This window comes from Geotrypetes seraphini, chromosome 3 (genome assembly GCF_902459505.1).
Source record: "Geotrypetes seraphini chromosome 3, aGeoSer1.1, whole genome shotgun sequence".
In the NCBI taxonomy this organism is placed as follows: Eukaryota; Metazoa; Chordata; class Amphibia; order Gymnophiona; family Dermophiidae; genus Geotrypetes; species Geotrypetes seraphini.
Genome location: NC_047086.1, coordinates 372055826 through 372082957, shown reverse-complemented (window position 1 = coordinate 372082957; position 27132 = coordinate 372055826). Strand labels below are relative to the sequence as shown.

Here is a 27132-nt window from a genome sequence, read left to right as displayed (position 1 = left end):
AAATCATAAAGACAAAAGTGGAGGAAAACAGACCTCAATATCTTGGCTCCCAGACTCACAAAGTGTCCATTGGACATCATAGGTCTGTAAAACTACTCCACATAACATAGGAATAAGCACTCAATCTTTGTCTCCTTGCTTACAAACATATGTTTTCAGTAGGAGTCCACAACATTAAACTTTTGAAATTGTGCAACTATTTCAAGTGAAAATCAGAAACTATCACAGTGACTGTATTTTCAAAAAAACTTCTTATAAGGAGTGTTCCAAGCAAATATCATCAAAAAAAAAATCACAAGTAGATCGGCGGACGTCATAATGCCGCTTTACAGAGCAATGGTCAGACCACACTTGGAGTACTGTGTCCAACACTGGTCTCCCTACCTAAAGAAGGATATAACCCTGCTGGAGAGTGTGCAGAGGCGAGCCACGAAGCTAGTAAAGGGTAGGGAGGATTTGAGCTACAAAGAACGCCTCGGAAAACTGGGCTTGTTCACCCCGGGGAAGAGAAGACTGCGAGGGGATATGATAGAGACTTTTAAGATAATAAAAGGATTCAACAAAATAGAGCAAGAAACACCATTATTCACGTTGGCAAAAGTGACTCGGACAAGAGGTCATGGACTGAAATTGAGGGGCAACAGGTCCAGGACGAATGTCAGGAAGTTCAGTTTCACACAACGAGTGGTGGACGCTTGGAATGCTCTCCCGGAGGAGGTTGTGACGGAGACCACCATTCTGGGATTCAAGGGCAAGTTGGATGCACACCTTCTTGCAAATCACATTGAGGGATACGGGAAAACAGAGCCTTCATCAGGGAACACCTAGCTTAGCCTCCGCGTGTGCGGGTCGCCGGACTTGATGGACCTAAGGTCTGATTCGGTGAAGGCACTTCTTATGTTCTTATGTTATGATTCTTATATTCAGTGAGCTAGAACACATCTCCCAATGTTTCTCCCGAAAGGGTTACTTCTGTTTCACTGCTTAATTGCGCTACATCAGAGGAAAACTCAGCATTTCTTTATCCATTTGACGCCACAAAGCCTTAGAATTGTTTTCAAAGATGGCTCCAAAGATGGGGCAAGGGCTACCTTTGAAGTGAGAGGCAGGGAAGTGAGGGGTTTGAATTTGTGGAGAGTGGGAGGAAATTGAACTGGAGGGCCCAGAAGCCAGGGGGATCCTACTATGCCAGTCTGGGTGCATCGTGCTGAGGCTTGGTGGCCTGATGCACCCAGACCATGTGAATAATGCTACTTGGAAGATGGCTTGCAAGCAGCGCTATTCTCTTAACCCGGGATTCAACAGATTACTGAATCTGGCAGTACATCAAAGTATGGTAAAAGGAGGTTTACTGCATCTTGATGAATTCCCCCTAAGCAGCCATTGCACCACATAAAGAGATTATGTGATCTGATTTAGCTTGCTCAGCAGCAGCTTTGACATCTGGAAGAGCACAAATGTAGCTTTCTCTATCAGAAGATGTAAGGAAACATTATATTTGCTGCAGACTAGTTCACTCGTATATTAAGGCACTGATCTTACTTGCCTAGGACAGGTAGGAGTGATATGAGACACCAACAACTTGCTCTCTATCAATCCATTCATTGGCTAGATCATCCATGTAAGGCTTTTGGCTCACAATCTTATTCACCAGTGATTTGCGATCAGGGCTTTCAGGGGATTCAGTGAATCCCCAGCTCTACAGACCTGCTTTTTTGTTTGTTTAACTGCTCAACCAGTCAAACTGCATCAAGCAAAAAGTAAACAACAACGACAAAAAAAGCAGGGCTCTAGGGCTGGAGATTCACCCAACCCCCTGAAGGCCCTGATAGTACTGATCTGAATTTGATTGGTTGAGCAGTTTCTGCCTGCTCACCCTGTCAGATTCAGAGCAGTGCCCTCAGGGCCTTCAGGGGGTTGGGTGAATCCTCTGAAGGTCCTGACTGTATGCCACTTATTCACTGAGAGGAGTGGGTGCTTGGCGGAGACACTGCCATCTGGCTCACCTCATCCCTGGGAGCTTGTTCTATTTTATTCCATCTACTGATGTATGTTAAGCATCAGGGTCCTGCAATTATGGTCCCTAAATCCTACTGCTGGGTATAATTGTTAATAAATTATTTTCACTCTTGAGGATATGAATCCTGACTGGCCCAGGGAACAGAAGATCCTATCTAGGTCAGCACTGCCACTGAGCCAGCCTTCATTTCCTCCTGTGTTAAATATACTGTACACCCTCTTTGTAGGTGCAACGTACATGAAGCTTGCATTTTCTCTAGCATGTCTATAAATATTTCTAATTTCCTACACTTTAATCTCTTCTACCCAGTTAACATTGTCAAAGAAATGATTTACCTGTTTAAAATTGGCCTTACCAGAAATGTTCTATTTTAGTCATGGCTGTCGTCTAGCTTAGGGGTTTATATGAGTGCTGTATTCTTATGGTCTTTGAAGAGGGCACATGCTATATAGCTGGAAGGTGTTCACAGTAAGGATGAAGGTGAAACAAAAACCTGCTACAGCTTTTGATTCTGTCTTAATTACTGCCCCATTATTTATCTAATCAGGGAAGAGGGGGTGGGGGGTGAGATGTAATAAAATGCACTAGACTTTGTGCACAGGTTAGCTCTGCTGTAGCACATGGTTTTGTGGGTGCTCAACGTAGAAACAATTTTTATACATGAGCTAATTATACACAAAGCCTTGGGTAGATGCCAGTTCATCTGAATTCCATGGAAATTCATCACAGACAGAGAAGTGCACAGAAGACCATAAGACTGAGCACAACGCTGATGTTTTAATTCAAAATCTGAGGAAAAATAATGCTTGTTTTGTGGTCAGTTTTAAGCCAGCACCTCCAGCAGGAACTAGGCATCAGGGTTGGGTATAATACAGGCATCAGGGTTGGGTATAATACAGAATTGCACACTTTGTTTCCATTCGATCAAGGAAAACAGCAGAGCTCTTCACAGCATCCCCAACAGTGATTACTGCCTAATAGAGGAGAACATTCTGGAAAGCAAATCCCAAAGACTTGCTGGAACATTTTGCCAAATTACGTCTCATTCACCACATCTGCATTTTCTCTATTGATGATTACAAAAAAAACCCCAAAAAGCAACTGTCCATGTGTTCATTCTTTCAAAATTGGACTATTGTAACTTCTTGTACTTGGTTATTCTGAAGAAGCAGTTGAACTGTTTGCAGTTAATACAGAACATGGTGGCTAGGGTTATTCTTTGTCAAACTAGATTGAAAGGGGCGACTTCTTTAATGATTCCTTATACTGGCCATCTGTTTCTACTCATAGAGAGTTTAAGAATTTATAGACTATCTCAGTAACGCAGGTTGCTGACTCCTGTGGTAAATGAGTAACTGCTTGTGAGCCACCTTGCAAGCAGCGTTCTTCCATCAGCCGGGAGGCATCAGGCCTCGCAGCTGTGACTTGATGAACCTGAGCCTAATCTTAAAGGGGCAGAGGAGCCAATCCTAACCCCCCTCCCTGATCATGACTCTCACCTCCTGATCACCTCACCACCACCACCCCCATGTTCATGACCCGCTCCCCTCTCTGGATCAATAGCCTCACCCCCCAATAAAGGCCCCATCTGCATCATCAGGGGCCTAAGAGCCCTAAACCCAGTGGTCCAACGGCATTAGCGATCCACAGCTGCTCCTGTCCTGCTAGTGTTGTCCCCAAAATGGCACCCCTAGCAATAGTCTTGTACTATTATCGGTAGGGTTTATGTTTCCATATAGGGCTTTGAAGTCCAATTTTTATGGCCACTACGCTACTTGTAGTGGGTACCCAGTGAACACTGCAAGTCACATTATGATTTTTACTTAATAATAAGCTGCTTTGCATGTTTTGCATCTCTTTTATATAACCCATAGTGACCTAAATATCATCACATCAGAACATGACAAGCTGCCTTAGAGCCTTTTAATTCATGTTAAGGTCCTAACAAAGCTTGATAATTTTCTCCCTAACACAGATAAATAAACATGATATGCTTTACCTTTTATTGTAATTTTGAACAGTCTTGAGCTATTTGGTACTGACAGTACATAAAATCATATCATAAAATTGTAAAAATTTTGGGTAGTCAAGCTTGATGAAGGTAATCTTGGAACTACAAAATAGAAAGTTGAAAATAATGAGTAAGATGGAAGAAACGAGACTATGAAAACGGAAATCACCTTCTCTGGAACTGCTTTTTCAAAACCGAAACTGTGATCACTGCTGAGATTCTCCTAAATTGGAATAAAAAGGGAAGTGTGATACCTGAGAGAGAACACTAAGGCCTCCTTTTGCGAAACTGTGAGCAGCACGGGCCATTCAGCGTGGCTCCCCCGCACTAGAAACTGCTATCACAGTTTCATAAAAGAGGGGGGTAAAAAAGAAAGAAAAACATCCAAAATGTGGCATAAAAGGGCAGATCATGGACGTTTTTCTCACAATCCCTTCCAATTCACTATTTTACAAATCTATTTTGCAGATGGATTTCTTTGGTACTTGTCTGCAGTGCGTCTAAATCTCAAGGGGGTGCGACAGAGGTATAGTTTGAATGGGACTAGGACAGGCTTATGATATGGATTGTTTTTCTGCAATGTAATCAAACATTTTAGAAGATGTTCTCTTAGACTTCTATGGCTGGCCTCATGATTGTTGTAGTTGTCTGGGTCTCGCCACATCTGGATAGGATGAAACATCGGTTCTACCTAGGGTTACCAGATTTTCCATGTGGAAAATCCGAACCCTTAGTCCCGCCCCCCCAGGCCCGCCCATCATGCCCTGGTTCCGCCCCATCACACACCTGATCCCACCCCCAGGCCCGTCCCAGCCCCGCCTCCAATCCCCGCTGCCTGCTCTTGCCTGTATGAAAGAAAGCATTTCAAAACCCGGACATGTCCGGGAAAAACTGGACGTCTGGTAACCCTATATAAGAAGATTATGGTGATATGTGTATGTGGGCCTTTTATGTGAAAATCACTGTAGTGCCTCATAAGGTGCCCATTGCTCTGCTGGGATGTCTGTGGCCAGTCTACTAAAAATGCTGGCCCCTCCTACACCCCAATGGCTTGTTTTGTGTGGTTTGCTTTTGGACATACAGTGGTACCTTGGTTTACGAGCATAATTCGTTCCAGAAGCATGCTCGTAAACCAAATTACTCATATATCAAAGCAAGTTTCCCCATAGAAAGTAAGGGAAATTTGCTTGATTCGTTCCCCCACCCCTCCCAAGGCCAGTGGAGAGAGCAGGAACTAAGGCCTTGAGCATGCGCAGATGCTCAAGGCCCAGCAAAAAGGACGACAGATCTTGGGGCACCGGCATCGGCATGTCCTTTGCGTTGGGGCCGGGTGCCAGATGGGGGGTAAGTGATGTGTTCGGTTGGGTGATGGGTACGAGGAGGATGTCAAATCGCGCGGGGGGTGTTCGTACATCGAGGCACGCTCGGTTTCCGAGGCGCCGATTTTGCGAATGTTTTGCTCGTCTTGCAAAACACTCGCAAACCGGTGCACTCGTAAACCGAGTACCACTGTATTTATTTTCAAAAATGGTCCAAAAGATAGCTTCACTGAGGACAAGCACATCTGAGAAAATGGCCATTTTTTGAAACAAAAAGATCGATGTTTTTCTGTTTTGAAAATGGTCATGTTCGCTGCTGGATTTTTGTGCGTGTTCCGCAAAATGTCCAAACTCAAATTTGGACGTCATCAAAAATGGCCTTATAAATCACGTCAGGTTGGACACCTCCTGAGAATACAAGCTGTTCCAGGAAAACATAGGGACTGACCACGGTTTTTTAAATTTTAATCTGCCCACTCACTGCACAAACAACAAATAAAACACACATAAATAATGCTAAAAAAACCCCCAAACATCCCACACACACACAACAAGCACAAGATACACATTAAATAAAACACAGGAAATACCACATCAAACAAATCAAAAAATCAAGCAGGTCACCGACAGTCCTCAGGTCATTGCCAAAACCAAGAGCCACAAAATTAAAAGGTTCTTGTTCAACTGTAGGTGGGATAAGAGAGTGGAGCTGAAATCTCTAGGATATGAGCTGGGTGGAGTACAGAAGCCCAGTTAGTGAGCAGGGCTGAATTCTTTGTACAGTGAAATGAAGAAACCCATTCCTGCCACTCATGAGGCAGTTCAAACCCACCTGCCACTCACTCATGCTGCAGGAATTCAGCCTAGGTGACACTGCACAGGCCGCTCCCTGCTGCCAGTAAACATGCCTGAATTACTCCCCCCCCCCCCCCCCCCCCCCCCCCACACACACACACACTACCATACACAGCCTGGGCCGTGACTCACCAAGGATGAGGGAAAGAGAACTGGCAGTACAATGAGGACACAGAGTAAACAGGATGGGGTTCAAAAGCAGGTAACTATGAGATCTCAAAGCTACGGAACAAGAGGGAGGAAGTCCTGCAGGTCTCAGCACGGATTAGGCTCTGTAAAGGAGTTTGGGATGCGATGCCCAAGCCTGAGCATCTGTAAATGCTGGACTGTGAGGTAACATTACATTCAACCGAGAGAATTTTTCTCACAGCGTTACCACTTCATTCACACGTGTGGTTAATCATTCACTGTTCCTCAGCGGGCCACCATGCGCTCAAACAATCTCATTGAGCATGGCTTTACGTCCCCACTCCTCATTGGAACCAGCGTATTTTCTTTTATTATGAATTTTATTTAAATTTAGTATAAGTAGAGTTTAAATTCTAAAAGTACTTAGCTTTTAGTTAGGTGTTAGACCTGGGAGTCTTAGTATGTACCGACATGTTTCGCCCATATAAGTTGCTGGGCTTTATCAAGGTTCATGCTCCCTCATTTACACTTTCACCACCATAGCGTCCAAACGGAATCCTGTGAGGTAAAGCATTCCAAAGTACAGGGTACAAGAAAAGACACATCTGGACCAAGATTGTCACATGCTTCACCAGGGCACAGTCTCTGTGCAATCATGCCTGTACAAACACACTTTGCACAGAATTAACACACCTGAACACACACAAATAACATCCTGCAACAGCACTACCTGAACATATATTGGTGCTCATAACCAATATGGAGCAACACAACCTGAACCACACCCCCAAAGTGAAAAGATAAACATATAGCCACACTCACAATCATGCAGTAACTTAACCCGAGTATAAAAAAACACGCATGTGTAAAAGACAACATATGGCTTTTTTCATCCTCTTTTTTTTAAGTTTTCTCCCGGAAATGTCATCGTTACCTCTCGGAACTCTGAGGATGTCCTCGGGCCATCTGCCTGCAACACTCTTCATGTAGAGAATGATACGGGGACAAATCTGTCCCTGTCCCATTCCTGCACGCTCTGCCTTAACTAAATAAGCCTCGAACACTTATGATTTTTAAAGCGTTTGAAGCATGTGCAGATGAGGCTAGAACTTTGCAGGAATGGGATCAAGGACAGAGCTCACGGAGACAGAGAGATCCTTTGGGGACGGGGAAAATTTGTCCCCATGTCATCCTCTAAAATAGCAAGTGTTACTCTGCAATGTATTTGCACATCTCATAAAATCATCGAAGGATGGAACTTGGTGGCAGTAGCTGTTTCTTGTTTTGCTAAGTTCCAAATATTTTCAGCATCACTGTCTGTTATCCGTCCCAGAACTTCTCTCTCCATCATGTTCTCTAGATTGTATCACTTTCCTCCTGCACACTAGAGAATGACACGGGGACAAATTTGTCCCCGTCCCCGCAGGAATTCAAGTTCCCCCGTCACGTTCCTGCAAGTATTATCCCTGTCCCTTTCCTGTAAGCTCTGCCTTAACTCCACAAGCCTTATGCTTTTGAAGTATTTGAGGCTTGTGGAGATGAGGACGGAGCTTGCAGGAATGGGGCAGGGACAGGAAAAGAACTCATGGGGATGGGACAGGAAAATGAGTTCTCTACTGCATACCAGTGCTTCATCTTTTGTCTTTAATTTAATTTCTGTTAATAGAAGTAAAACCTGGACTGGCTCAATCTGTTCTCCATGACCTGCAGAAATCTGGGAGTCCTCTTAACTCTCCCCTCACTTCAATGTTCTTTTCTGGTATGTGTCTATCTCTCTCTCTCACTAATGCACTTCTGGTAGCCACGTTGGTCCTAGAGAAAGCTGTGGATGAACAGGAAAGATGTTTTATTTTTTTTCTTTTGCTAAATTCTCTTTATTGCTGTTGGTGCTACAGATCCAGACACAGACACCATACGCTGTCAGAATCCATCACCTCAGTCACACATGTAAAACACAGACACTCACAAAATGCAGAATTAAGGGACCACAGACTAGAAGCAGAAAGAGGCAAACAAAAGCTGAAACCCCAAGAAGATGGACTCTGCATTCACTGCAATACTGAAGAAATGATTTCCTAATGTAATAATAATAATACCTTTATTTTTGTATACCGCAAATACCACAAGCAGTTCAGAGCGGTTTACAGAGGAAGAGACTGTACACAGGCAGCGATGTCACAGAAAATATTTTCAAATCCAGGAGTAAAAACAGGGGACCATTTGACATATTTACAAGTGAAACATTATATGGTGGCTTAGGGTTGGAATAAAAGATTGCCCTCTGAAAACGAGGATTTAGAAAATTTATGGTTAACATTACAAAAGGTTCCGAGGACTATTTCAGCTATATATAAATATCTACAGGGAAGAGATATTCCTAAATTGAATTTTCGACAATGCTGGGAAAGGGATTTACAATGTGTATTTACTGTTAAAGAATGGGATTCTATTTGTTTTGAGGTAGGTAAAATATCTGTATGTGCATTAATTCAAGAAAACGCTTATAAAGTATTGAGTCGTTGGAATTATACCCCAGAACGACTTCATATGATTTACCCCCAGATTTCAGATTGTTGTTGGCGCTGTCAGAATGCTGAGGGTATTTTCTCCATATATGATGGGAATGTCCTATATTATCACCTTGTTGGAATATGGTAGTGAATTTTTTGTCCCAACTGTTAGGAACTGCGGTCCCTAATACTCCCCAATGTTGTTTACTAGGGTTGTATACTATATATGAAAATAAATGGCAAACACGTATATTACGCATGGGACTAGCAGCAATTAGATGTCTTATAGCTGCCTATTGGAAACAGCCCCTGATACCAAATGAACAGGAATGGAGAGTGAAATTTTTAATGATAGGAAAAATGGAAACTTACGTAGCTAAGCGACAAGGACATTACCAACAATCGTTACCAACCTGGACTGTTAGCATTAAGAAATTAAACTTATTGAAGATTTAGAACTAGAATTATGAAGAGACCAAGATCCAGATTTTAATATATGTATTTGATAAATAGGGGCGGGGGGAGGGACGGAATTGAATTTGATTTATGGCTATGAGTATTTATTGTTATTTCTAATGGAGATGATTACTTATTGTAAAAGTGGATTTTTATATGTTGTAACTCTTTATTATGTTTAAAATTTCAATAAAAAATATTTTAAACAAAAAAAAAAAAAAGAAAATATTTTCAAATTACATTGGTAAGTCGGGAGGGTTAGGTATATCCGGAAGAATAACATGGATACAACAAGTATTTCGGAGGTACAACAAGGTGGGAAGGAGTCAAATAAATTTATTGAAAAGATAGGTTTTAATTGCTTTCCTAAAGGAATGGTAAGAGGGTGTATTAGAGATGAGGGTGGTTAGGCATTTATTCCATTTGCCTGCTTGGAATGACAGTGTTCTATCGAGGAATCTCTTGTAGGTACAGCCCTTCAGGGAGGGGAAGGCAAATAGGTAGGCATTGCGTGTGCGAGTGGTGCTTGGAAATACAAAGTGGTGTACTGTGCAAAGAGATCAGAGAGATACATTTTCAAAATATAACAATTGCTCGTCAATGCTTTTTTTATAGGGTCTGACTTGTCCCAATCGAAGATTAACTGCGAATTTAAATTCTGTTGTTTTGTCTCTCTTCTGTACTGCTTTTAAGCATTATGTACGTGGATATATTGTAAACTGCCTAGGATTTAGACGGTACAGAAAATTTTTAAATAAAGAAATAATCCAAAGTTCGATTCTATAAAAAAGTAGGCACCTAAACCAAAGCACATAGTTAAAAGTGAGCATGGTTAGGGACAGATCGTGGGCTTGTTTTTGAGTTAGGCACCTATTTTTTACTTAGATACCATTGTGCGCCTGGCTTTGGCATTTAGACCAAGAAAAGTCTGGCATAAATACACATACCCCTCCATATTCGCGGTCCGCGCTTTCAGTTATTCGCTGTTTTTTTGATCGAAGGCCCCACCCCAAATTTATATCACAGGAAATCGCTGCTCCACAGGTTATTTGTGGCTTTTTGTCGGGGGGGAAGGTTTTTTTTTAAAACAGGCCTTAAATGCACGAAACATTATGTGGGTTTTTATTAACCCCCTCTTCTACGAAACTGCGCTAGCAGTTTCTAACGCAGAGAGCCGCACTTATAAATTTAATTTATAAATTTAACTTATAAATATGAGAAAATTAATGCTGACATGCTGGGGCATAATAAGATATTCAAATTAGTTTGGGGGTCCATTGACGTCTTTTGTAGATTTGCTATAGTTGTCCTTTATCTTTATCTTTATTTTCTTTTGTTTTTCACCCACACATCCAGGGGAGTGGAAGCGGAAGGGGGGGTATATCTTTTGTTTTGGTATTATTCCTGATGGTAATGATGGATGGGGGAGGGAATTTTTATCTTTTGTATAGATACTGATTGATTATAAGTGCTTTGCTGATTATTTTTATTTGTATATAAATTGTATTGCACTTTTTGTTGGCATTAAAAACTAAATAAAGTAAAAAAAAAAAAAAGAGAGAGAGAGAGAGAGCTGTGCTGAATGGCCCGCGCTGTTCCCTACGCTCATAGGAACTCTATGAGTGTCAGGAGCACCGTGGGTCGTCTAGCGTGGCTCCCCGCGCAGTTTCGCAGAAGAGGGGGTAAGCTTCCTTCTTACCCAAGCAAATAAAGGCCTTCTAAGATTTGAAGCAAAGCTCTGGTGGGAACTGATATTGAATGGCTTTTGATTTATATAGAGTTTGTTCAGGTTAGGTCCTTTACCTTAATTATACTTTTCAGCGCTATAGAAATAAATAGTAGTAGTAGTGTGTTTTTAGCACCGGCCACAATTTTGTAAAGAGGAGGGGCTTAATGATGTCACTCTCATAACTTATTGTAGTCTAAGGAAAAGTTTCATTTTGATTCTTGTAGTTTCCTATAATATTTTTCATGTTTTTCTTGTGCATGTGCGTACTTGTAATCGTTGTTTCAATTTGATTAATAATTTAAAAAAAAGAGAGAGAGAGAGAAAATCTGTATAATTTTGGAGGAAAAATAGAAATGCATTTCCTCCTTTCCTGTACATAATACAAAGAGATCAGAAATTCACATTTTCCAAAACAGAGAAAGAATCAGACTGAAAAGGAAAATCTCTGTAAAATTCTGCAATTGTTCTTGTTATTGCTCTCTCTGCATTTTATAAAACTATGCTCTCTTTCTTAACTTAAGCCCCGGCAACATATGCGAGATTGTCAGGCGAGTAGAACTTGGTGAATCTGTTTGCCTGTTCTCTGTTTCTAGCAGTACGGCTTGGTGGCAGCACCTCTCTATTTTGAACGCATCAAACTCCCTCAGCCCTGGCTTTCATTGAGGCCTGAAAGGATGGAGTTGGGCTTTTACTCAGCTAATATACTCCCCCGCAGTTGCTTGGACTTGCCCTTCCAGTGACTCCTCACTGCACGTTCCTGCCACATTCCAGGGTTTGGCTATTGAGTGCTAATGTGAAGCTGGAGCGTGGCTGGCGGCTCCTCCCCCGCGTGCCTGCAGGCGCTCAGGTGTGTCCAGGAAAGGCACGAGCTGCACACTACTCTGTGCACAGCAACACACCTTTCATGTCTCCCTGAAAACCTGTAGCCACAGGGCACAAAAGGCACGCCGCAGCGACTAGAGACACGCAGGAATGCAAACCAGCCGCATCCTCTTCCAGCCCAAAAAAACAACACAGAGCAGCAGACAGCATTCCACAGAGAGGGCAAACACAGTGAACACCCCAGTCCTCGGCCTGGATACCCAAGAACTTCTACTATTTATTTATAAAATTGTCGAGGAAAAGGACTGTGGCAATTTCATTTACTGAAGAAAAAAAAAATAGGGTTAAGATTTAAAAGCAACCTCAGAAAAGGGAGATTTTTTAAATATATAAATTAAAGAATTGCTATTTCTACACATAAACGTAATATGAGACATGGCATATTTCTAAAGAAACATTATCACAATAACCCACATCACGGGTCCAAGATGACAAAGTGTTAGCAAAGAAAAAAAAATTATTAGAAATTAAGGGCTCCTTTTACACAGCCACATAAAGATTTATTATCGCCACCGCCGGCGGTATTAGCTCCGATGCTTATAGAATTCCCATGAACGTCGGAGCTAATACCGCCATGGCCGGTGATAAAAGAAGCCTAACGTGGCTTTTTTGTTTTGTTTTGTTTAAATCTTTTTATTAAAGTTTCCAAATTCAACAGCAAACAGATATAATATGTGCTTTTCACAAAGACAATCAACTGTTACAACTTGAAAGCAACTAACCCCATCATAATGTGGCTTTTTAAAAAGTGGGGGGGGGGGGGGGGGGAGTTAAAAAAAAAAAAAAAGCAAGGCCCTATTCATATCCTAGAGCTTTCAATAATGAGAACTTTCACTTCACCTAAATAATTATACTTTCTTGTATGTTTTCAAAAAAGCTTCTGAGTTGGATCTAAAAAAAATACAAAATTCTTTCCTTGCCAGCCCACCATACATTTGCAGGGGAACTGAAAAAAAAAAAAGTGGTTCCTATAGCCAGCATCTGGGGTTTAAAGCCAAGAAATAACTTTCTACGCAGATGTGTAGCTCTTCCCACATCCGGAAAGATTTGAATCTTCAAGTTCTGACTAAAAAAGAAGCATCTTTATTCTTGAAATATGCTTTTAAGACCAATTTTCTCTGAAGAGCACGCCACAAAGAGGGTTGCTCTGGTAGAGACATTATCACCAGAACTTTCCAGGAAATCATTTTACTATTGCAGTCTTTTAGATTTTTTGGTCATTTTAAGTTGAGAGTTTTTGATTATACTCAGTAATAACCTTTGTTTAGCGTGTGCACTTCATACATTTAGATAATTATGATTAAATTCATACGGTTAGGAAGATTAAGTATATTAATATCATCCACTGTTGAGGTTTTAGAAAGATCTATTCACATCACAATAAAATTAGGTAACATGTTTTATGGCTTAGAGATTCACAATAATATTTAATAATGAAATTATATAATTAATAATAATTATTAATTTTCAACTTATTATTAATGAGTTGATTTTGGGAATTATGAAATAAATGCTAATACATCAATATGTTAGGATTTTCACATTTTAAATTGATTATCAAGTTTTTTGGGTTCTCTTTTAGAAATTGGTGCATATATTTAAGGAGGCCTAGCCCCTGATGAAACCAAGAGTGAAACGGTTGGGCAGCCGTCAGGTAAGTGCCTTCCCTTTACAGCACTAGAAGCACTTTATAACTTTTTAGAGCCTGTTAAAACCAATTTTAAAATTAATTTGCACACGTCACTTTACCAAGACCGATGATGAGCACATCACCCCAGTAAGGGCACGAAAAATCAATAAAGTAGTGCCTTGGGTGTTTGAGGTCTGGTAATAAAATCTACTTGATATATCAATGACATGCCAATCAGCGGCTGCCGATATTGGCGCTGTTTATAGAATCTAGGCCTAAACACTTAAGTGCCACTGAATAAGACCAGTTAGCCCCAAACAAGCAATTTAACTGGCTTGAAGCTGATTTGGGCTGGCTAAATCATTTCACATATCAACCCCAATATTTATAAGATGGCCATCCGAAAAAGGAGTAAGGGATTCTTTATGTTTCAGTCTTTTTTATTGGTGTGGAAAAGTTCAATAAACAATTAAAGTTATTTTTAAAAATCCAATAGTTTTTATATCTCACTAAACTAGGGTTACCAGACATCTGGGAAAACCCAGACGGACTTTCCAAAACCCGGTAGTTTGTCCAGGTTTTGGAAAGCCCTAACCTCCCGGAAAACAAAGATGAGGCTTTGTGGGGGCGGGGCTAGAGGTAGAAAGGGGTGGGGCCATGTGTCCAGGTTTCTCCAGACAAAAATCTGGTAACTCTACACTAAACACACATCTAATTACATTACATTGCATTAGTGAAATCCTGTAAGGGGTTCTATAAATCACAGCAACAATACTGCTTCCTAACTGGATGCTTCTAGAAGCAGAAGAGCATCAAGGTAATGCACAATCTGCACCACAAACTGTAGAGTTCGTCTAGGGGAGGCTGTGGGGTACTTTTTGCACACTAGTTGTAAGCTTTTAGTTAAAGAAGGTTTCCACTGTTCTTATGACAGGTTAAAGGTTGCAAGGAGAGATGCTTCTTAGCATTTCAGAGATATAAAACACCGAGTTCTACGAACTTTTCACTCCCTCCCCCTTCTTCCAGGAGCTCCTGCAAGAAAAGAATGCATGGAGGCAACTGGAAAGAAGGAGGCTGCAATTGCACTGAGGAATTTTCCAGTGACATCGTGAACCACAAAAGAAAAAAGGTCAAATCACTGGACCCCTCAGATGGCATTACAGAAGTTACATTTGCCTAATTTTAGTCCGACTCACCTCCTTTTGGGAATCAATAGTAATGTGTTGTTTCTTCTTACTGAAGCTGAAAAAACACCTGTTTTTTTTTTCCACCCCCACACTGTACCTGTCTGTCTCGGTCTCCGGCATGCAGAAAGCTCTGGTGGGCTTGAAGCAGCAAGCTTGTAGGTATTTAAAAAGAATATGTTCTGACTTGCAGGTTGATTAGAAAGCACAGGGGCCAATTGAATTCAAGTTTTCACCTAGTCCTTGAAACACATCATAACAAGCAAGTAAACTGTGCCCTTTGCTAAGCTAGTTCCAACGGTGCATCATTTGCTAGACCAAAAAACAAAACACAATCTGCAGACTATGTACAGGATGCAGGCCAAGTTTATTATACCAGAAGAAATGTAGTAAATGTACAACCTTATTACCAACCAGGGGACCCGACATGGTCCGTGTTTCGGATAACACGCCTTCCTCAGGGGTCCATGGTAAGTAAGGTATGGGTCAAACTGCAATAAAGGTATCAAACGAACGCCTTCCTGAATCAAAGCCTCAAAATGCAAGTGCGTCGCAATAGCAATGTAGATGCTAGACCATACACTGAAACCTTCCACCCAAACGTGTGGCAGTGTCCAAAAAAAGAATCATTAGAAATGGAATGGCGAACAAGACTGAGGGCTCCTTTTGCGAAGGTGCGCTAGCATTTTTAACGCACACACCAGATTAGCGCGCACTACTCGAAAAACTACCACCTGCTCAAGAGGAGGCGGTAGCAGCTAGCGCGCGCGGCAGGTTAGCGCGTGCTATTCCGCATGTTAAGGCCCTAACGCGCCTTCGTAAAAGAAGCCCTAAGAATGTTACTCATAATGCATCTATATCACTATATGGTGCGACCTCATCATGAGTATTGCATTCAGTTCTGGTCACCTTATCTCAAAAAGTATAGTGGACTAGAAGAGGTTCAAAGAAAAGCGACCAGGATGGTAAAGGGGATAGAACTCCTCTCGCATGAGGAAAGACTAAAGAGGTTAGGGCTCTTCAGCTTGGAAAAGAGACGGCTGAGGGGAGATATGATTGAAGTCTATAAAATCCTGAGTGGAGTAGAACGGGTACAAGTGGATCGATTTTTCACTCCATCAAAAATTACAAAGACTAGGGAACACTCGATGAAGTTACAGGGAAATACTTTTAAAACCAATAGGAGGAAATTTTTTTTCACTCAGAGAATAGTTAAGCACTGGAACACATTGCCAGAGGATGTAGTAAGAGTGGTTAATGTAGCTGGTTTTAAAAAAGGTTTGGACAAGTTCTTGGAGGAAAATGTCATAATCTGCTATTGAGATAGACATGGGGAAGCCACTGCTTGCCTGGGATGGTAGCGTGGAATGTTGCTACTATTTGGGTTTTTGCCAGGTACGGTACCTGTAACCTGTATTGGTCACCGTGAAGACGAGATAACTGGGTTAGATGGACTGTTGGTCGAGCATTTTCTTAATGGCACCTGTAATTTGTGGGGTTTTTTTAATGCACTGTTGTGACTTGTTGAACTGTGTTGTTATAAAGAAATAGTATTAGTGATATTATGTTGTTTGTTTCTTAATTTATTATGTATGTATTGTTGTTACTTGCACAGAATTGTAGGATGTAGCGGGATAAGAATTCTTATGTTCTTAATTTAACAATGTAAAAAGAGATGCGGAGCTCAATAAAAAGAGGCATAGAGAGATTAAGGGATTTACCCAGAAATCGTAGAGTCAGTGACAGAGCTGGGATTCAAACTGACAAGCAGAGAGAGAGAGAGAAAGAGACTCACTTAGAAACCACAGACAGTCAATGACAGAGCTGGGATTAGAACTGAAAAAGAGAGAAATAAAGGGACTCATCCTGATCACAGAGTCAGTGAGTTAGCAGAGCTAGTGCAAGCAATGGCGTAGTACGTTGTGGGGGGGGTGTCCGCCCTGGGCACCATCTTCCTCAGAGCGCCGGGGGCGGACCCTCCTCTCCACTCCCCTGTCCCACTCCTCACCCTGCCACACATGCACCCTTTCCCTTCCCCCGTACTTTTTAAACTTTGGCATGGTGCAAGCAGCCACCAGCTTGCCCACATTGGGTTTGGCGCGCTCTCTGACGTCACTTCCGGGACCCGCACCTAGGAAGTGACATCAGAGAGAGCACCGAAGCCGATGCGGGCAGTAAGTTGGTGGCTGCTCTCGCCTAAGTTAAAAAGGTAAGGAGTGCACATGCATGGCAGGGGGGTGGGGAAGGTGGCAGGGGAGGGGTGCCACCGCTCCAGGCGCCGCTCACCCTCCCTACACCACTGAGTGCAAGAGTATTGAGTGCCCTAGGTAAACCTTCATCCTCATACCCCCCCCCCAGTCCCCAATTAATGGTTAAGTCCTTAGCTTGTCTGCTCCCTTTCTAAGATTTTTATTATTAAACTCTATAATTGTGATCACCCTATAAAAACATAAAATTGGACATCATGTCATCAGTGGCATAGCATAGGAGGTTGCGCCCTGTGTCACCGTGCTGTGCACCCCCCCCCCCCCCCCACTCTTCCCCATGACCAGGAAGTGACATCAGACGGGAGCTGAGGCCGGTGTGAGCAGCAAGTGGAAGATGCTGCTCACACTGGCGAACATTTAAAGAGGTACACTCCCCCCCCCCCCAGTTACTGTACCACTGCATCACGCTTTTCAATATTAAACTTTGTTTGGCAGGTAAAGGTAGGCACTGGGATTAGCCTCTTCCCCTGGGGCCACCAGAACCTTCACAGCTGTGTTACTGTAAGAGGAGTTTGAACTGTATTCAGAAGCGGATGGGGAGCCAGTGAAGTGACTTGAGGAGAGGGGTAACGTGGGCATGGCAGCTACATAAGAACATAAGAACATAAGAAGTTGCCTCCGCTGAGGCAGACCATAGGTCCATCCTGCTCAGCGGTCCGCACCCGCGGCGGCCCATCAGGCCCATTGCCTGAGCAATGGTCTATACCTATCTATACCCCCCAATCCCTTTCTCTTCTAGGAATCTATCCAAACCTTCTTTGAAACCATTTAATGTTTTCTTGTTTACAACAGCCTCTGGAAGCGCGTTCCATGTATCCACCACCCTCTGAGTGAAAAAGAACTTCCTAGCGTTTGTTCTAAACCTGTCCCCTTTCAATTTCTCCGAGTGCCCCCTTGTACTTGTGGCGCCCCTTAATTTGAAAAATCTGCCCCTGTCTATTTTTTCTATGCCCTTCAGGATCTTGAAGGTTTCTATCATGTCTCCTCTAAGTCTTCGCTTCTCCAGGGAGAAAAGTCCCAACTGCTTCAATCTGTCGGTATATGGGAGATTTTCCATTCCCTTTATCAGTTTGGTTGCTCTTCTTTGTACTCCCTCAAGTACCGCCATGTCTTTCTCGAGGTACGGCGACCAGTACTGGACACAGTACTCCAGATGCGGCCGCACCATTGCACGATACAGCGGCATGATGACTTCCTTCGTCCTGGTCGTAATACCCTTCTTAATGATACCCAGCATTCTGTTTGCTTTCCTAGAGGCTGTGGCGCATTGCGCCGATGCCTTCAGTGTTGCATCTACCATCACTCCCAGGTCTCTCTCCAGGTTACTAACCCCTAGTGGTGTTCCCCCCATTTTGTATGTGAACATCGGGTTCTTTTTCCCCACGTGCATGACCTTGCATTTCCCCACGTTGAAGCTCATCTGCCACTTTTCGGCCCATTTTTCCAGCTGCGTTAGATCCTTTTGGAGATCCTCGCAGTCTTCCTTGGTTTGAGCCCTGCTGTATAGTTTGGTGTCATCTGCAAATTTAATGACTTCACACTTAGTTCCCGCCTCTAGATCATTTATGTAGATATTGAACAAGAGCGGTCCCAGCACCGACCCTTGCGGAACTCCGCTCGTGACCCCTTTCCAGTCTGAGTAGTGGCCCTTTACGCCAACCCTCTGCTTCCTGTTTGCCAGCCAGTTTTTGATCCATCGGTGGACCTCCCCTTGTACCCCGTGGTTCCATATCTTTTTAAGCAGTCTCTCGTGTGGCACCTTGTCAAAGGCTTTTTGGAAGTCAAGGTAAATGATGTCTATAGATTCCCCTTTATCCACCTGGCTGTTCACTCCCTCAAAGAAGTACAATAAGTTTGTGAGGCATGACCTACCCTTACAGAAGCCATGTTGACTCGGTTTTAGCTGCCCATTTTTTTCGATGTGTTCACAGATGCTGTCTTTAATCAGTGCCTCCATCATCTTTCCCGGGACTGAGGTCAGGCTCACCGGCCTGTAGTTTCCCGGGTCCCCCCTTGCGCCCTTCTTGAAGATGGGCGTGACATTTGCTATTTTCCAATCCTCCGGGATCTCTCCGGTTTTTAAGGATAGGTTGCATATCTGTCGAAGTGGCTCCGCTATTACGTCTTTTAGTTCCTTGAGTACCCTTGGGCTCTCATGAAACAGATGATTTGAAGCCCCAACTGGCTGCATTGCAGCATAAAAACATAAGAATTGCCACGGCTGGGTCAGACTAGTAGTCCATCGTGCTCCTGCAGCAGCCCTTAGGTCAAAGACCAGTGCCCTGAGTCTAGCCTTACCTGCGTACGTTCTGGTTCACCAGGAACTTGTCTAACTTTGTCTTGAATCCCTGGAGGGTATTTTCCCCTATAACAGCCTCTGGAAGAGCGTTCCAGATTTCTACCACTCTCTGGGTGAAGAAGAACTTCCTTACGTTTGTACAGAATTTATCCCCTTTCAACTTTAAAGAGTGACCTCTCGTTCTCCCTACCTTGGAGAGGGTGAACAACCTATCTTTATCTGCTAAGTCTATTCCCTTCAGTATCTTGAATGTTTCGATCATGTCCCCTCTCAATCTCCTCTGTTCGAGGGAGAAGAGGCCCGGTTTCTCTAATCTCTCGCTGTACGACAGCTCCTCCAGCCCCTTAACCATTTTAGTCGCTCTTCTCTGGACCCTTTCAAGTAGCATGATGTTATGAGGGGAAGAATTTATTCTGTCATGAAACAGGGCCCACAACAAGAACTCAATCAGCAAAGAAATAGGGGGCCAGACAAGTAAGCAGAGTAGGCATATGGGTTCCTGTTTTAGGTGTGGGAAGTTAGGACACTACCAGAAGGGTCGCAGATCCTCTTTAGCTGCCCCGGGAAAAGCTCAGACCTCTGCTGATTCACAGCACAGTGAGAGGTCGTGGGGAAAAAAAGGAATGCCCCAAAGCGTTGTATGTGGGCAGTTGTCAATCACCCTCTATTACAGGGGTAGGGAACTCCGGTCCTCGAGAGCTGTATTCCAGCCGGGTTTTCAGGATTTCCCCAATGAATATGCATGAGATCTATTTGCATGCACTGCTTTCAATGCATATTCATTGGGGAAATCCTAAAAAACCGACTGGAATACGGCTCTTGAGGACCGGAGTTCCTACCCCTGCCCTAGTAGATTTGATTGGGAAGATACTTCTATGCCTTGGAGGGGTGGTGGGGCCCAAGACTGCTGCCCCTATCCATTTGGGAGGTGTGACCATCCAAGCTCTGCTGGATAGTGGGTCTCAAGTCTCTCTGGTGTACCATCGTTTCTATGATACAAAACTGTCACACATTCCCCTACAAGAGTGTCTCGCAAACTGTGTGCCGTGGCACACTAGATTCCAGGTGTGCCGCGAGATGCCGGCAAGGAGGAGAGGTGCCGGCTGACTGCTTACAGCGTGTGCCTCTCATATTGAGAGGCGGCCGGCGCTGACGACTCTCCTCCTCTCCCCGCACTTCCCCTCCTCCAGGATCCCCCACCGGCAAAGTGACAGATTCAGGGTCGTGGCCTGAGGGCCTCCGCGCATGCGTGGATGTCGACAAAATGATGTCATCGCGTCAACGAACGCACACTTCTGGCTGCCTTCCGGCCATGGCACCAGGTTTAGTGTGCCACGGCACCAAAAGTTTGCGGGACATTGCCCTACAGCCACTGCAGGGATTAGATTTAAGGGGTTTCAATCATAACTGCCCTTATGCGGGATATATCACGGTGTCTATTGAGTTCCCACAGTATTTCATGGGGGAAACTCAGAAATTGGAAGCATTAATATTGGTGTGTCCAGACTTACAGTTTAAATCTAAAATTCCTGTGTTGCTGGGCACAAACTCTCACTTATTTGGGAGGATATTGCAAGTCTATCAGTAAAATACAGGGAATCAGCACTGGTATCTTGCCCTAGATGTCATCAGTGACACAGCGGCAGAGGGAAGGCCACAGGTAGCGAAGCAGCCTGTTCACTGCTGCCGCCGTTGCTATTTGGAGCAGAGGTATGTCGGCCTTGCGGTGGGAGGGTTGGTGGGGTTCTGCTGTGCGGGATGGGAAGGAGGGATGGAAAGATGTTGCACAAGGGAATCTCTCGCGGCCTGGCTGTCAGATGGCCACAGCCTGCTAGTGGACCATGGATCGGGGGTCAGGGACCCCTGTTATAGATGGACCAGAATCCTGCATGCTGAAAGTGACATGTGATACCTCTGGCAGCTGAGTATTCTAGAGCAGTGATTCCCAACCCTGTCCTGGAGGAACACCAGGCCAATCGGGTTTTCAGGCTAGCCCTAATGAATATGCATGAGAGAGATTTGCATATGATGGAAGTGATAGGCATGCAAATTTGCTTCATGCATATTCATAAGGGCTAGCCTGAAAACCCAATTGGCCTGGTGTTCCTCCAGGACAGGGTTGGGAACCACTGTTCTAGAGAATGACACGGGGGACAAATTTTTCCCCATCCCCGCAGGAACGTAATTTCCCCGTCCCCGTGAGTTTTGTCACTGTCCCTTTCCCTGCCCCATTCCTGTAAGTTCAGCCTTAACCGCACAAGCCTTGAACACTTTGATTTTAAAGTGTTTGAGGTTTGCGCAGATGAGGTCAGAGCTTAGGCATTGGTGGAATGAGGCATTATGACATCACAATCTGAGCTCTAGAATTTTGCTACTTATGAGTTTAAAGTGTTTGAGGCTTGTGCAGATGAAAACGGAGCTTAGGCACTGGTGGAATGAGGCATTTTGACATCACAATCTGAGCTCTAGAATGTTGCTACTTATGATGTTAAAGGGTTTGCGGCTTGTGCAGATGAGGACAGAGCTTGCAGGAATGGGGCAGGGACAGGAAAAGAACTCGCGGGAACGGGACGAGAAAATGAGTTCCTGCGGGGATGAGGAAAAACTTGTCCCTATGTCATTCTCTCTTCTAGACAGAAGCTCAATACCTGCACTGACAGAAAGGAGAACAAATATGGTTAATGTACATTGGCATACCTCGCTTCAGCCCTGAAGTCTCCCAAGGATGGAGGCAATGATGGCAGCTGCTCTTGGGTACAGGATAGACTCTGAGAGCAGAGGAGAAACTGTACATAGGCTTTCACTGTAAACCAGAATCAACAGACAAGCAGCCAGCCCAAAGTCCATCCACTGCTTGAGATGTGGAGCAGGGTCAAACTCCAGGGAATAATTACAGCAGCTGCAGCATTTTACACAGCCTGTATCACCCCACCTCCTTACAACTTTCTGTAACCCATCCTCTACCATCATTGGTATGTGTTGCTTAGGATAAAAACTTGTATTGTAAAATCTTACAATCTAACTTGGACAGACACACAGGACATATAGGGTTGGGGATGCAGAACCCAAGGTGAGAGGAGTTAGGAGTTGAAAGCACTCAAAGAGGTGGGCTTTTAACTGGGCCTTGAACACTGCCAGAGACAGAGCCCGCCGTAGGGATTTGGGTAGCTTGTTCCAAGCATATAGCGCGGCAAGGTGGAAGGGGCGGAGTCTGGAGTGTTTTGTAGACCTTTCTCATATCTCCCCTGAGCCGTCTTTTCTCCAAGCTGAAGAGTCCTAGCCGCTTTAGCCTTTCCTCATAGGGAAGTCATCCCATTCCTTTTATCATTTATCATTTTCGTCACCCTTCTCTGTATCTTTTCTAATTCTGTTTTATCTTTTTGGAGATATGGTGACCAGAATTGCGGCCTACTGTAGAGTCATTTTGTTATAACCCAACCCCTACATGGAAGCCTGAAAAAGATTGTGGGGTCCTATATGCTCATGGTAAAGAAAGAAACAAGCATGAAATCCTTACTAACTCTAATTGCAGAACAAGCTAAAAAACCTTAGCTTCCTCAGGCCTTGCGTTAAAGCTCCAGTATTAGAGAAAGTGACAGGTCAATTGCGCGCAAGACAATCGCACGCCAACAAAAAACGCAAAGACAACTCAGCGCAAAGATAATACCGCGCAAAGACAATAGCGTGCAAGACAATTGAGCGCAAGGATAACTCAGCGCAAGACAATTGAGCGTAATGATAACTGAGCGCCAGACAATTGAGCGCAACGATAACTCAGCGCAATGACAATTCAGCGCGCTTGTCTTGCGCTCAATTGTCTTGCGCTCACCTGCCGGCGCTCACATGACTCTCGCTCAGTTGTCTCACGCTCAGTTGTCCCGCTCGTGCACATTACAGAAAATAATTTGCGCTCAATTGTCTTTCGCTCAATTGTCTTGCGCTAGCTTGTCTTGCGCTCAATTGTCTTGCGCTCACCTGCCGGCGCTCACATGACTCTCGCTCAGTTGTCTCACGCTCAGTTGTCCCGCTCGTGCACATTACAGAAAATAATTTGCGCTCAATTGTCTTTCGCTCAATTGTCTTGCGCTAGCTTGTCTTGCGCTAGCTTGTCTTCGCGCTCAGTTGTCCTCGCGCTCACTTGTCCGCGCCTCTTTGTCTGCGCGCAATTGTCTATGAACCATGAGAGAATGACACGGGAACAAATTTTTCCCTGTCCCTGCCCCATTCCTGCAAGCTCCATCTTCATCTGCACAAGGCTCAAGCACTTTAAAATCAGAAGTGTTTGAGGTTTGTGTGGTCAAGGCAGAGCTTACAGGAATGGGGCAAGGACAGAGACAAAACTCGCGGGGACAGGATGGGAAAATTGAGTTCCTGCGGGGCTGGGGACGTGTCATTTACTACCCAGTATTAGAAAACCCTTCCTGTCTTCCGCACACTTCTCTGTGCCGTGCACTGATGTCAGTTGAACCTTTGTGCACAGTTTGAATGCAACACTTGGTGTAAAATAGGGAACCCATGATAGTTTGGCTTTTGCACCCAATTTTGTGCTCTAAGTTGTGCGCAAAGCCTAGCGGACTTTTTATTATATCGGCCCCTTCGCATGAAGGTCGTCAGGGCATCTGTTAAATGTATATTCCTACCTTCCATCTTTCAACCCTGCTGACAGTTCCTTTGAATATCTGATCACCGCGCACCTTACCTTTAAAGGAAGGTTTTTTTGCTTTCTGTATCAAACACAACAAACAGCTCATCCATGAAATCCAGTGGCATTTAAAACCACCAATAAACAGCATCCTTCTTACATCTGTCCAATAATCAGACATTTATAGTCACAGAAAGGTGTCTTAAATTCGTTTCCCTGCTTTTCTTCTAATCCTGCATTCCTAACCTTTTTCAGCAAGCTCAAGACCCAATATCAAATGATTTGGCAAAATCCAAGCGTGTAAGATCAACACTGCCTCCATTGTTTTTCTCTTTTGTAACTTTCTTGAGAGAGAAAAAAAGTGAAGTTAGTCTGGCAGGACTGGATTTGCCCTGAATCCCTTCTAGTATCCCTCTTTCTCTGCCAGATAATTAATTCTCTTCTCTGTTGTTATTACTTCTAAATGTTTCCTGCTACAGAGATCAGGCAAACAAACCAAATGTGACCTGCTTCCACCCTTTCGCTTTTTTTTTTTTTTGTTGAAAACCGAAGCCACACACAACCAGTCCAGCTCGTGATGGCAAAGAATCTCTGAGAGAATACGTGGGTTCTTCAAAAAGTTTCCGCACTTTCGTGTTTTCATGAGAAATGGTTGGGGGGGGAGGGGGAGGGGGCGGGAGAAGTGGTGAGAGGGCGTGTCGCAGAATGTCATGTGACTAGTCAGTCAGGCAAGCCGGCTCACCCTGCAGAGATAGTGATGTAATTTGCTTTTGAGATATTTAATATAGTGTTTAAAAAAAACTAAAAGTGCGGAAACTTTGCGGTCCTTTTATTAAGGTGTCCATTATATTCTATGGGCATCGTAGCATTTAGCACGCGCTAATCTTTAGTGCGCGCTAAATTGGTTAGCGCACCTTAATAAAAGGACCCCTGTGTGAAGATCCTTCGTACATCAAGGTGGACCTTAATGGGCTGGATTCGGTAAATGGCACTCAAAATTCAGCACCAAAAATAAAAATCAGTACTGGACGGTATTCTACAAGGGGTATTCTGGGATGGTGCCCATTATAGAATAGTGAGTCGCACTGGGATACGCATTAAGTTTGGGGCATGAGGATTTACCAGACGTCCAGATTTCCCCGGACATGTCTTTCTTTTCGAGGACATGTCCGGGGGGTCTGGACAGCTTTCCAAAACCCGGCACTTGGTCTAGGTTTTGAAAAGCTTCCTCAAAATCATGTCAGGTAGGAAGCCACGCGATGAGGTCACCTGCATGTGCACGTGTGTGTGTGACATCATCACATGGCATTCGTGCATGTGCCCAACGAGAGCAGGCAGTGGGGAGCGGGGCTGGGGCGGGACGGGGCGTAACAGGGTGGGGATGGGTGAGGCCTGGGGGTGGGTCTAGGACTCTGGAGTTTAACTAAAGTAAAATCTAGTAACCCTAGATTTACACCTCTCAGGACCTGATTCTGGAAATAGCGCCTGCTACAGTAGGCACCTGCAAAACAGCCGCATACTGCATGTAAATCACCGATAGGTGCCATGTCCAGAACTGTGTCTATTTTCTTCTACAGACTCCTGAAATCGTGTCATCTTAAAAGATTCCTCGAACGAACCTTCTCTTTTCAAGCGGCCAAACTAAATTCATGGCTCGCCCAAATTATACTTGACGCCTCTTCATACCTCCACTTTAGAAAAAAGCTCAAAACTCTACTTTTCAATGGACCAAATCCTTAATGCTCCCCTCTTCCACCTTAACGCTCCCCCTCTCCACATTAGAAAACAGATCAAAAACTCTTCTTTGCAACAGATCAAATCCTTAACCCTCCCCTCCCCCTCCTCAACGCTTCCCACCTCTTCCTTTACTTTTCCCCCTCCTCCCCCCTTCCAAGATTGTTGCTCCCCCCTCTCATCTAATATGCTTTGTTCCCCCTTCTCATAAATCCAATTGTATTCTCTTACAGTACATACTGTATGTGCTCTGTATTAGCCCTTCCCTCACCTAAATTGTCAATGTAAACTAGTTTTGACCTTTCGATTGCCTTGCTATGTTCTTCTTTTTTCAATCGCACTGTATGTAATTCATCTATTTGTTGTGAACCGCCTAGAACTCCCTGGGTATGGCGGTATACAAAAAAATAAATTATTATTATTATTAAATGTAGGCCAGCATTTTACAGGCTGACTTGTGCCTACGAGAAGCAACTAGGCACACCTAGGGATGCCTAAGGCCCACTGCCGACATAAACCACGCATACGCTGGCCGTAGGCATTCATAGCCGTGCCTAGACGCCTCCGTACATGTGTGAATGATGTCTTCATTGCAGGCGTCCGCCCCTTCGATTTTTTTTTTTTTTCTTAACGTGCATCCCAATTGGTCCTTACTGGACCACCTCCAGGGAGAAAAGGAACCCTTAGCTCGGTGTTTTATACTTCCCTCCAAAAGCTCAAGCTTCAATACTATTGGAAAGTTTTCTTAAAATAGATCTCCTCCTATTCATATCTGATTGGCACCTTCCCAGAGCAGGGCCCCAAAATGTTTTCTCTGCGGCTGCAAAGAAAAGTGCATTTTGGCAGCCTGCTACATCTCTCCCCTCTGCAACTCGCAATTCTCAATGGCCAAACAAGTAGTGGGATGGGACAATGGGCTCTCCACAGACAAAACGAGCCTCCTTGTGTCATAGACTGTGGCACTGGGTGATATACTGTAGATATGTGATGTGTATGATGTGACTGAAACACTATCCTGGACAGATAGGGTTACCAGTTGTCCGGATTTGCCCGGACATGTCCAGGGGTCCGGACGGCTTTTCAAAACCCGGCACTTTGTCCGAGTTTTGAAAAGCTTCCCCTGAAATTGGATGCCTTCCTGCCTGACTAGAGCAAGCAGCATGGGCGGGGCTAGGGGTCGGGACTGTGGCATAATGGGGCGGGGATAGGCTGGCCTGGGGGCGAGGCTAGGGGGGGGTCCGGATTTTACAACTGCAAAATCTGGCAACCCTATGGACAGATAACTCTGAAGCTGTAAAATAGGTGGTCTTGAAGGTGGCTAGTTTCCAGAATCCTTTCGGTTGATGATAGACGTCCCCAAAACTAAAAGCTGGGTTTTGCAGGCAATACAGAACCCCAATTTATTATCCCATCATGGTTTATTTGTTTTTGTCATCTGATCAAACAGGTTCTTTAGAACATTGCT

General features: G+C 44.1%; 1 protein-coding gene across 1 annotated transcript in view; it reads right to left on the bottom strand.

Annotated features, from left to right (window-relative positions):
* TJAP1 (tight junction associated protein 1) overlaps positions 1–22047 on the bottom strand; it is a 98036-nt gene extending 75989 nt beyond the window's left edge. Inside the window, exon 1 of the mRNA XM_033938793.1 lies at positions 21989–22047. The gene's annotated coding sequence lies outside the window, so the exon portion shown is untranslated. The remainder of the gene's footprint in view (positions 1–21988) is intronic.
* Between the last annotated feature and the right edge of the window lie 5085 nt (positions 22048–27132).